Genomic DNA, 10,891 nt, shown 5'->3' on the forward strand with positions numbered 1-10,891 from the left:
CTTTGGAAATTTTCTAGGTCTGCAATATGGTTGGCAGGAAAGGCTTTGAACCACTTCTTGACATCACCAGTCAAAGTTTGGGCAAAGAGTCTCATCTGGACATCTGCTTCATCTATTTCATGCAATTCAAAAAGTCAGACATCTTGTTTACATGTTGTTGGGCAGTGTAATGACGAGTATCATCAAATAGGAAAATATTACTCTAATAATCTGTAGGCATAGCATGAAGTTGGCAAGGTAAAACAAGAGGAGCATATATGTTTTCCATTGCTATGAGTTGGGAGAGGCTTAGATGTTGGGTTGAGGTACTTGGAGATGAAGAACTAGGACTAGTAGATGATGAATGAGTAACGATAGGTTGGTGATGGAGTGTAGGTATAAATGGTGGTGAAGAATGGACTTCAAAAGGTATTATTGTTAAAGTTGAAAGGAATAATGGTGAAATCAAAGTAATGGACAATTGTTCAGAAAGATCAGGGGTCGTGGTAGTATTAATGGATGATTGTGGAGATTTCAGAATGTATTCATCAATTGATTTGTTGGCCTGTTGAATTTCAAGGTCTGCAATAAAATTAGGATCTAGAATAGTTTCATCGATTTCATTTTCAGATTTTTTTCTAAATAATGAAAGATCAAATGGCACATCAAAGGGAAGTTCTTCTAAAAATAACCACTCATCAGGACATGAATTAGCTTTAACTAATGGTATTTGGCTAACCAAACTTTCTTCTTTTTTAGATTTTCTTGAAATTAGGTTGGGATTATCAACTACTGGGGCAAGGTTTGGATCTGGATTAGCCCTAGTAAAATGAGTCTTCCTAGAAGCCATAATTTCAAATTTTTTAATTGTTTTTGTGAGATTTTTTCAAAATAACTTCTAACAAATGACTTTAAGAGGCTCAAAATGTAGATTTAGAATTTTCTTAAAGCTTTATTAGGATTGAGGATTCACTGGTCCCCAGTATGGTCGCCACTATGTTATCACTTAGAAATTTCTCTAGAAGTTATTAGAAGAAAGAAAATGACCAAGGTAACCACAAACCAACTTTGGAGCATAGGCTCTAGCCAACCTTGGCTTAGAGAGGGCTCTCTCTATATGATTTAGCTTTGTTTGTTGGGATTTTAGGCTAGTTATAAACGTTCTGGGGGCTTTTGATTTGTATTCAAGATTGGATGGTGGGATACTTGAAATAGATGGATAGAATGATGGCTTTAGACCATTGGGCTGTGGAGTCAACAGAAGGGCAGAAAAACTGGATCAACTCACTAAAGGGAATGTTCAAAGGGTAAGCTAGCAAGGTAAAGTGTAGGTATTTGGAACAGGGGGGTGAAATGGTTTTAATCAGGGTGAGAGAGAAATTAAGGGTTCTGAGACCGAAAAACAAATGAGGAATAGAGGGTAATTGAAAGCAAAGGGCAATTAACAATACTTTGATTTGGATTAACAAGAAACAACCTAAAATAAGGATAAATTAAGAATTCCTTAACTTAGATATCAGTTGAAAACATTTATATGCATAACTATTAAAATAGAGTGTATTTAAACAAATTCTAAGATATTTTTCCAGTCACAGCATTCAGATTCAGAAATACATTAAAGATTGTGGAAAAAATTTAAGAAAGATAATGATAACATAACAAAATACTTGTCTACACTTCGCTCAACACATGAATCCTATGAAATATCTTGTCTTTATTCGTCAATCTAGCTTGCTGGCTCAGTCAATGACACAATAGCTTTATAGTCATTTTGATAAAAATTCTATAGAAATGTCTAAGAATCGACACTACATACTTTGAATTGAGAAGTATTTATACAAAAATTATTACAAAATATCTCAAACTAACTTGAGATTTAATCTAGGAAGTAAAAATATCTTCTTGCAAGAATATAGAGACAGCTATTGAACTGCTTTCATGTTGTCCCTTTTATTTTGGTACTGCTGGCCTTTATGGTTTGATTTTAGCCCTTTATGCTCCTTTGCTGTTTGATATTTCACGCTGGAAGATTAATTTACTTTTTCCTTTCATCTGATACACTTTGACTCTGCTGATTTGTCTTCATCTTTTTACCTGGTTTTTTACTTTCACTATACTTTAACTTTTTTACTGCATATTTCTCATCGTAAATGGTCAATTTATCCCATGTCTCAACATCAGGTAATTGAATCTTCAACATCCTTCTGTATATTTCATCTGCCTCATTGTACTTGGCAAAGATAAGCTTATTGATAAACAAGTGTTTTACCTCATGTTGTAGGTAAAACAAGTTTTTAAATGTTTGATAAAGTACTTTGCATGTTGGCAGTGCCTTTATTGATGATGTACTGGCCTGTTCTTTTGCTAGCTCTCTAATTTTGTTGTTGTAATCCTGTTGTGTCATGAACTTTTCATTTATTACTAAGGGACTGGGTAACCCTTTCTCTCTCAAAACTTCAAACTTAGCCATAAATCTATCAACGACTACTTGCATATTTTGGCACTTGTCCTCCAAGTTTAGCATTAAGTTTCTCTTGGAGAGGACCTTTCTCACCTCCAAAATTTTTTCTGTTCTGTCCTCTATATCAAATTCCTAAAGCTCATACTTGTTTTTACGGTTAAGGAATTGGATGATCTTGGTGGCATCTTCGGGAATCTCTCCTAATTCTTCTTTTACCTTTTGGATAGCTTCTTGATGCAAGAACATTTGTTGAGACTATTGAGATGTAGTGGCAATATCACTTTGCTTCAATTGAATTAAAGTTTCTAATTCCTTCTCTATTTCCCTTAACTGGTCTTTTAGTTTCAGGACTAGGTCCATCAATTCTTCATGTCTGGTTTGGTTTTCCAAGACTTCTTGTGTCTGGGGATGTTATAGCTCTCTGGATGGGAATGTAACAGGCGTGGCACATATGGACAATTTCAAGAAAAGTATGCACTTGGGGAAACTGGTATTTGGGAAAATTGGAGTCCCAAAGGCCAATGTCATTTGAATGTTTTAGGTATCTCTCTTTACTAAAAAAATGAAGTTTGAGCAGGACCTCATATGCACTGGTATCTCTGATTTGAAAATCCCTGTCTGCCAGGGGGAGGTGGTCTAGGTCTAAATGAGGAGTAGTGATGGGTCTGACATCCATGGAGACAGGGGCATCCATAATTCAGTTCTTGTGGATTTGAATTTGGTGGTGTAGGGTTGTATCAGACGATTGGAAGGAAATTTGCAAACTTTGAGAAGGGCTTGGGTATGTGGTGTTAACTTGAAAGTATTTTTCAATTAATTTTACTTAATTAAAGCACTTTAAGAGTGAATGTTTTCAAATTTTGAAAGGGCATCTGGTAATTCATTCACAAATACCTGGAGTTTCGCTGAATTGAATTCAAACTAGTGTTCTGGACGACGGCGGAAGGTTGAAAGGGCTCTAAGAGATTTGTAGGTGGTCTTCGCAGCTTGTTTGAGGACTGAAATGGGGTTAATTGGTAGTTTTTAGGTTTGCAGGTGTCACACTGGTTTGCAGAGGTTTTCAAAGAGCTCGAGTGAAAAAAGATGAAAAAGGGCTTCTCGGCCTTTTTATTAAGCAATGGTCACTTTTTGGCGGGCAATTTTATGAATGAACAATAGGTGGTTTATCGGGTTGAGTGAGGAGGCGGTTTCCCAGGCCATCGCACCGCTTTTATGGAGGAAGTGGTATTTTAGAGGGGTCACCCGATCTACTCCAGCGCTCAACACGTAGCAGTCGGGGGGCTGGGGAAAACCACCTTATTGGGCGGGTAAAGGTCAGCCATCGGATGCAACTGATATGACTGTGGACTGTTGGATGAGGGGAATGGTGATCAGACGGTAGTCGGGCGAGGGAGGTGCGCGGGTGATAAGAGCATGGGCTTCAGGGGGGGCCCACTGCTTTAAACTTCGGCAGTTTGGGATTAATTAAGACTTAATCACGGGTTAATCAATCGGGCGAGGTTTAATGACGGGATTTATCTATTCGTCGAGATATGGGGTAAATGGTATAGTTTATATTAAAACTAAGGGTTGGGATATTTATTTAGGGGATTTATTTAATATACGGGAAAAGGTATATCAGGGATTTATATAATAAAGTTAAAAATTAATATGAAATGAGCGGAGTGAGCATACCCTTAGCATAAATGTAAAATTTGCACATTTTATTCACATACATTTCATACTTAGGATAAAACACTTTTGTGGGTTTTTTGAATGAAATAGAATTTAACATGGAGTTGCTTTACTTTTCCTAGGAAAATGAAGTTTAACCTTAGGAAAAGGGGTTTTATTAGGGTAATGAAGGGAAAATGAATCTTATGAAGGGGATTCTAACACTTGATGTCCTTAAGTCATTAAGCCGAGGGTCTGGTCCCACCAAAAGTCAAAGAAATGCTCTGAGCCTCTTTGACTTGAAGGATTTAAAGTACTAGAACATACTTGTGGATAGGAAATTAGTAAGTAAGGGGAAAAATGAATGAGGGGGAGTTAATCACATTAACTTGCAAACCTTTGTTTTTGCTTCCATAATTGATCATACATATTGAAATATGTGTCTAAGCATGATGCATGTGTTTTGATCCAATCAACTTTATACTTCAGCAACCTTTCTTCTACTTACCCATTTACTTACCCTAACATTTTTTCTTCATTTATTTGGGTGCATTTAGACTAGTAGACCCTTATCATTCATTTTTCTTTTGAAAAGTAAACTATCTACTTCTAACCTTATATCATCCAAGGGCTTAGATTAAACTGATGAGCTCCTTTTATTTTCTCTACCTATCTACTGATCTGCCAAGATTAAACTGTTTGGTCAAATTTTATTCTCTAATTATAAACATAAAATTCAAAGCATGATATAATCAAGATTAAACAATTTGATTACCATGGATTGTGGCATGAATAACAAGCTGCACACAATCATTATTATGCATAAAAGTAAATACTAGTGGCATTTAGACTTGCGCACTTTCATGGTCTCTTTTTGTTTTTTGGGGTTCATATATTTTCATTTTTTGACCTTCTCTTATTCTTTTTGTCCTTTGATATTTATTTTAGGACATACCCTCTTTACATTTTTTAATTTTTAATATGGAAAACATTTGCAGAAAGCAAAGGTATGTACAATATTACAAGGCTTAACCTTAGTCATTCAAAATTATGACTCCTATTGGTATAGGAACCTAACAGGGTGTTGCTAAGCAAATCCTTGGTATGAGAATAATTAGAGACAGGAAGAATTGAAAATTAACATTGTCTCAGAGTGAGTACATATAAAAGGTGTTGAAAAGATTTAATATGCAAAATGAAAAACCATTTAGTATACCTTTGGCTAGACATTTCAAACTAAGTAAGGAGGTGTGTCCCAAGACTCAGGAAGAAATGTCTTATATGTCTAAAGTTCCATATACATCAGTAGTTGGAAGCTTAATGCATGAAATGGTCTGCACAAGGACTGATATTGCACATGTAGTGGGAGTTGTAAGAAGGTACATGAACAATCCAGGAAAAGAACATTGGATGGTGGTGAAGTGGATTCTCAAGTATTTGAGAGGTACCACAAATCAAGCATTATGCTTTGGTGGTTCAAACATTTCTATACAGGAATATGTTGATGTAGATATGGCGGGTGATAGAGATAACAGGAGGAGCAAAGCAGGGTATGTGTTTATTGTAGGTGGAACAGCTGTTAGTTCGGTTTCAAAACTGCAAAGTGTTGTTGCACTCTCAACAACGGAAGCAGAGTATGTTGTTGCTACAGAGGCTAGTAAAGAAATGATTTGGTTACAAAGGTTTCTAGATGAATTGGGTAAGAAGCAGGAGTTGGGAAGGTTATACAGTGACAGCCAGAGTGCCATACATCTTGCAAAGAACTTTTCATTTCATTCCAAGACTGAACATATATAGCTCAAGTACCATTTCATATGGTCAGTGTTGGAATATGGACAGTTGAAGCTCAAAAAGATACACACTAGCCAGAATCCTGCATATATGTTAACAAAGGTTGTAACCAGGTAGAAACTAAGATTCGGCTTAGTTTCAATTAGTCTTCAAGTATAATGAAGAATATGAGAAAAAACCAAGTCCAAAGTGGAGCCATTATCTAGCAAATGAAGCAGCAGAGGAGTTTCTATAATCAGTCTCCAAGTGGGAGATTATTGGGTGTGCAACCTGATTATCTTCTTTATTCAGAGGTATCACTGCATTGGACCCTAGTTCATAATGTGGCAGCAATGCCACCCATAATATTCATGTTGCAAGGGGGGTCCGGGGGGGGGGTGACAATGATCTTTAGGAGCCCCCCCTTGGTGGGAGATCAGGGGCAGTACCCCCGAAGCTAAAAATAGATGTAAAATTTCCTTGAAAAATGTTGTAATTTCATAGTCAATCTGGGTCGTTCATTAGGCGGAGATTTGATGGTAGAAGCTATGTTTAATTTAGGGTTTTTTTCCTTAGAAGGCAACCCATTGCTATATATGAGGGAATTGTATTGCGTCTATGTAGATATGTATTCTGAGTGAGAAAGAGAGAGGATATTGTGTGAGAGCGAAGAGGGAATTACAGCGGATCTGTTGTAGGTTGTATCTCTTTAGTTTGCTGGATAATATAAAAGGAAGGACTGGCTATTTCCTGTGGACGTAGCCCAAATTGGGTGAACCATGTATATATGTGTTACTCTTGTTTTATGTGTTTTCTTTGTTTATATTTCTCCAATATATTTTATGTGTTCTATTTCTCTGTAATATATAATTTTCTAGCACGTGACATATCCTCGAGTCACTCAGCTGGTGTTGAGATCTTATTACGAAGATCCCCCAGCTCCACTTGCACCACTGCTACTTCATCCGCACTCTGCATGGCTACCTGCTTCACCTATTCGACCAACTGTTATGTGGTTGGTCCTCCGTTGTCCTGCTTAATCTTCTCCTGTGTAAGTTGTAGGTTCGCCAACTTTTCCTATATGTTAGTGGCGACTTGGTAGGCTTCTTCCAACCAAGGATCCAATTGTGCCTTAAGTACTACCTCTTTTTTCTATGTGGATTCCACTTGTGCAAGGAGTTACTTCCCCTCCTGCAACTTGGCAAGGCACTATGTTGTAGTCTATGTGTGTGCATTCTTTGTTTTAATCTCTTTAAGTTGGGATCTTCCTATAGGGTTGTCACTACTTCCTTCCCCTACTCAAACAACGTTGTGTAGTCCACCACCACGTCATTGACAGTAGCTATTCCATCCTTAACAGTTTCCTCGCGTTGTTCCCTAACTTCTAGTAGGGTCGAAGGCTATGACCTGAGCTCTAGTTTTTTGATTTTTAGGTTGACCTCGAACTAAAATTGGGCCACCTTTGTCTTAGTGTCACGGACACCCGCTGCATGTTTCCTAATCTTGGCCTCAAGCAATGCCTCCTCCGGTATGTGAAACTTCAGAAATTTCCTGAATCCTTCTACCATCGCGGCCGCTAGCTGGGCGCTTTGCACCTGGATTGTCTCCTTTTCCTTCAATGCCTTTGTCTTCTCGGTGAACATTTACTCATTGATCACCTAATATTCACTGATTAGGCTGAGAGCGCATTACTCTCACACTCATAACTCTACTGTCACACTTGTCTGCAACGTGGGAAGATACTCATTGGGGAGCACTGTGAGGTTGAGGCCGATGCTTTTCAGAGTGCTCATGATGACCTTGTCATCGGCTGATTCCACGCTCAAGGACCCTTCTGGTAGCACGACTACCCAAAGATCTACTGATCTGACCATCTCCACAGCCTGACTGGTCCCTGGTGCCAAGCTTGTCTGTGTGGCACTCACCTGCCCTACACCCACCTGGATCCTACTGGTCTGGATCTATAGCTTGCACAGATCCTTCTGAAGAGTGCCTAGTGACTTTAGGTATTTCTTTTCAAACTGTTACAATAGTTCCGCTATGGTATCATGCACTTTATCTCTGATCTCGTCGAGATCGCCTTCTGTGGGCGTGATGGGATCCAACGGTGGCCTCGTTTATTTCGACTTCTTTCAAGGCCCCTCCTTCTATTGTTCCTTGTACCTCTTCACCCTGAATGGAGTGATATGTTCTTCCTCTCCACCACCTCCCTACTCTGATTGCTCCTCTTCCTCCATCTAGGGTGAAGTGATTTACCACTCCACTCAGAGTCACGTTGTTCCTACTAATCCTGCTGCTTTGCAGCGTGCTCCTTTTCCAACCGAGCCTTCTCCTTGGCATCCTTCCCACGCTTCTCGGCCAACTACTGGACTGCCTTCTTTGCTGCCTCCTTCTTATTTTTCTCCTTGGAACTCCCCGCGCCTTTTCTAGTTCCTATGGCCAGATCGGATGGAGAATGCCAATATATCGGCTAGTGCTTGATAACCTCTTGAATAGCATCATATGTGAAAAGATAAGGCAGATCAAACCACTTCTGTTGTGGATCCTTCCACGCTTTGATATATGCGGTGGAAGTCTACATTAAACTCCACGTACTTTGATAACTGCTCAAACAAAGTCAGGGACAAGCGTGGCTTCTGGTTAATTTCCATGCGAATGCTCGCCTCCATCAACACCCAGAAAACTTTTGTCTCTGTGACTCACGTGGAGTCCTTTGTGGCCCAAAGGGAGGCAAACTGTGTAGCCTTCGGCAATCCTTTCTCCAAGGGAGGAAATTGGTTGTCCTCCAGCACCTCCCAAGCTACTAACATGATGGAGAGAAACAACCACGCGTAGTGGAAGGTTTTTCTCTCGTCCTGAGCCTCACGAAAATTCGTAAGGAACTTGTTATAGAGGTAGCACGACCAGTTAAACTATATGCCTTTTGCGCACTATGAAGCTAATGAGATAACTGGCATCAGAATCTCGTCCACATGGAATTTACTCTTTACCTTATCAGTGAGGATCTGTGTCATGGCAATTTTCACCGCAGGGTCAGTGATAGACGTGATGGAGTACCCGTGTGGTTTCTTAACTAGGTTTAACTTCTCCTTCATTTTTTCTACTAGGTCGCGCTCACTAGTTTTTCCTCCAAACTCCTTGGGCGGATTCAAGCCTAAATGTGGCAGGAGCATGATCTGATGGATCAACATACCTGTGATTGGGATCGGTACGCTCAGCCACAAACAAACATCATGTAATAGGGTCAGTAATTTCTTGATAACGATGATATTGATGTTGGAGTGGTGGTAGTGGGGCACCCACAGCAGGTTCAACAACCCTGACTGATTCACTCCACAAATCCACTCAACTGGCTCCAATGCAGTGACACCAGATTCTTTATAGTACACCCACTTCATGTAGTTCTCCGTCGCGAGGTGGGGGAACCTCTCATGGTCCGCCAAATCCCAGTCCTCCATTTTCAAATGGGGAATCCACGCAAGGTGTAGGCCTTCAAAGATGATACTTTCTAGTAGCAGGAGTGTATTTATGAGGAATTTCCCCACATATGGGTCTTTAGTGACCTTCACCTTTCCCTTACGCGGAGGAATGTACTCCACAATTTCAAGATGGTCTCCATGCCCTTGGCATCTATATCCTCCATGCCCTCTTCGGCCTCTAAATCTACAACTTTCCCCTTATCCCTCACCTAATGTTTATCTTTCCTCTAGGCCTGGGTAGCAGAGTGCTTCCTCGGTGACTCGCACACTAGCATTGGCCTCTTCTGCTTGTCTTTCTTGGGCTTTGGATTCTCACACACTGATTCAGCATCGTAGGCACAGGAGTCGTAGCCTCCATGCTTATAACTTCTAAAGCCGCTCTCTCAAAGGCAACAGTACCTTCGGTGCTTCCAGTCTCACCTGGTCCAAACATAGAACTGAGAATAAATTGCTGGGTATCCTTAGGCAAAGTATCAAACACAGAGCTAGTGACTAGATCTACAAAAAACTGAGGATTCATAAATGACGAACAACACATCTCAAAAATTCTAAGGATGCAAAGTGTTATCTACTAGATGGCCACATGTAATTTATAGGTGAATTTGAATTCAAATTCGATCATTCCCCCCAAAATCCATCCATAAATGTTGATTTGGTGGAAAATATTCAAATATTTCAGCCTTAAATGTCACCCCCTCCGCTCCTCTTAACCGTCTCCTAGATGTCAGATCATGAACAGTGATTGTAAAGGTAATTTTCTAGCTTTACTGTGCGGTATCTCCCCTCATCATGTAGCTCCCCTTGCGCACCTTCTGATACTATGACATTACCCTTTTCCATGCAACCCCTCTGTCGCGTAGTTCCACCAACCGAGTAGTGTAATTTATAGTCCCACGCACCCTTGCAGCTACCTGGAGCGCTATAATTGTCATGTTGTCATGTAGTCATTGAGCCGGATCCCCTGTGTATGGCTTCAACTAGCTTCCATTTACCCTTCCCGAAAATGGTTCTCCATTCAACTTTGCGAGCTAAATTGCACCACCATTTGTAATTTCTTTGATGACATATCGTTCCAGCCAGTGCATCAGAAACTCTCCTAGAAACTTAGCGAACTTTCTATCATATAATAAAACCAAGTCATTTACCTTGAAGGTGAGCAGTTTGATGTGTTGATCATGCCAAGATTTTTCGCGTTCCTTTTGAACCTACTGATGGAATCTAGCCAGAAACCTCTCTTCTTTGAGATCCATTAGCTGCGCGAGCCATTTTTCTAAGCTCCGTGATCCGCCATTCCTGTGAAATCCACTATGCGTAGACTTAACACGATATATTCCATCGGCATTATAGCCTCTACACCATAAACCAATCGGAAAGGCGTCTAACCTGTTAGCTTTTTGCAAGTAGTTTTGTATGCCCATAACACTGCTGGTACGTGCACGTCCCAATCATTCTACCACGTGTTGCAAATATTTGTTAGTGCATTCTCCATTATCTTATTGAAAGCCTCAACTGTTCCATTAGCCTAAGGATGATATGGTGTACTTTTCTA

Source organism: Pinus tabuliformis, chromosome 2_1, assembly GCF_031772625.1.
Source record: "Pinus tabuliformis cultivar Carrire ecotype Pingquan chromosome 2_1, CPIR1, whole genome shotgun sequence".
Taxonomy (NCBI): domain Eukaryota; kingdom Viridiplantae; phylum Streptophyta; class Pinopsida; order Pinales; family Pinaceae; genus Pinus; species Pinus tabuliformis.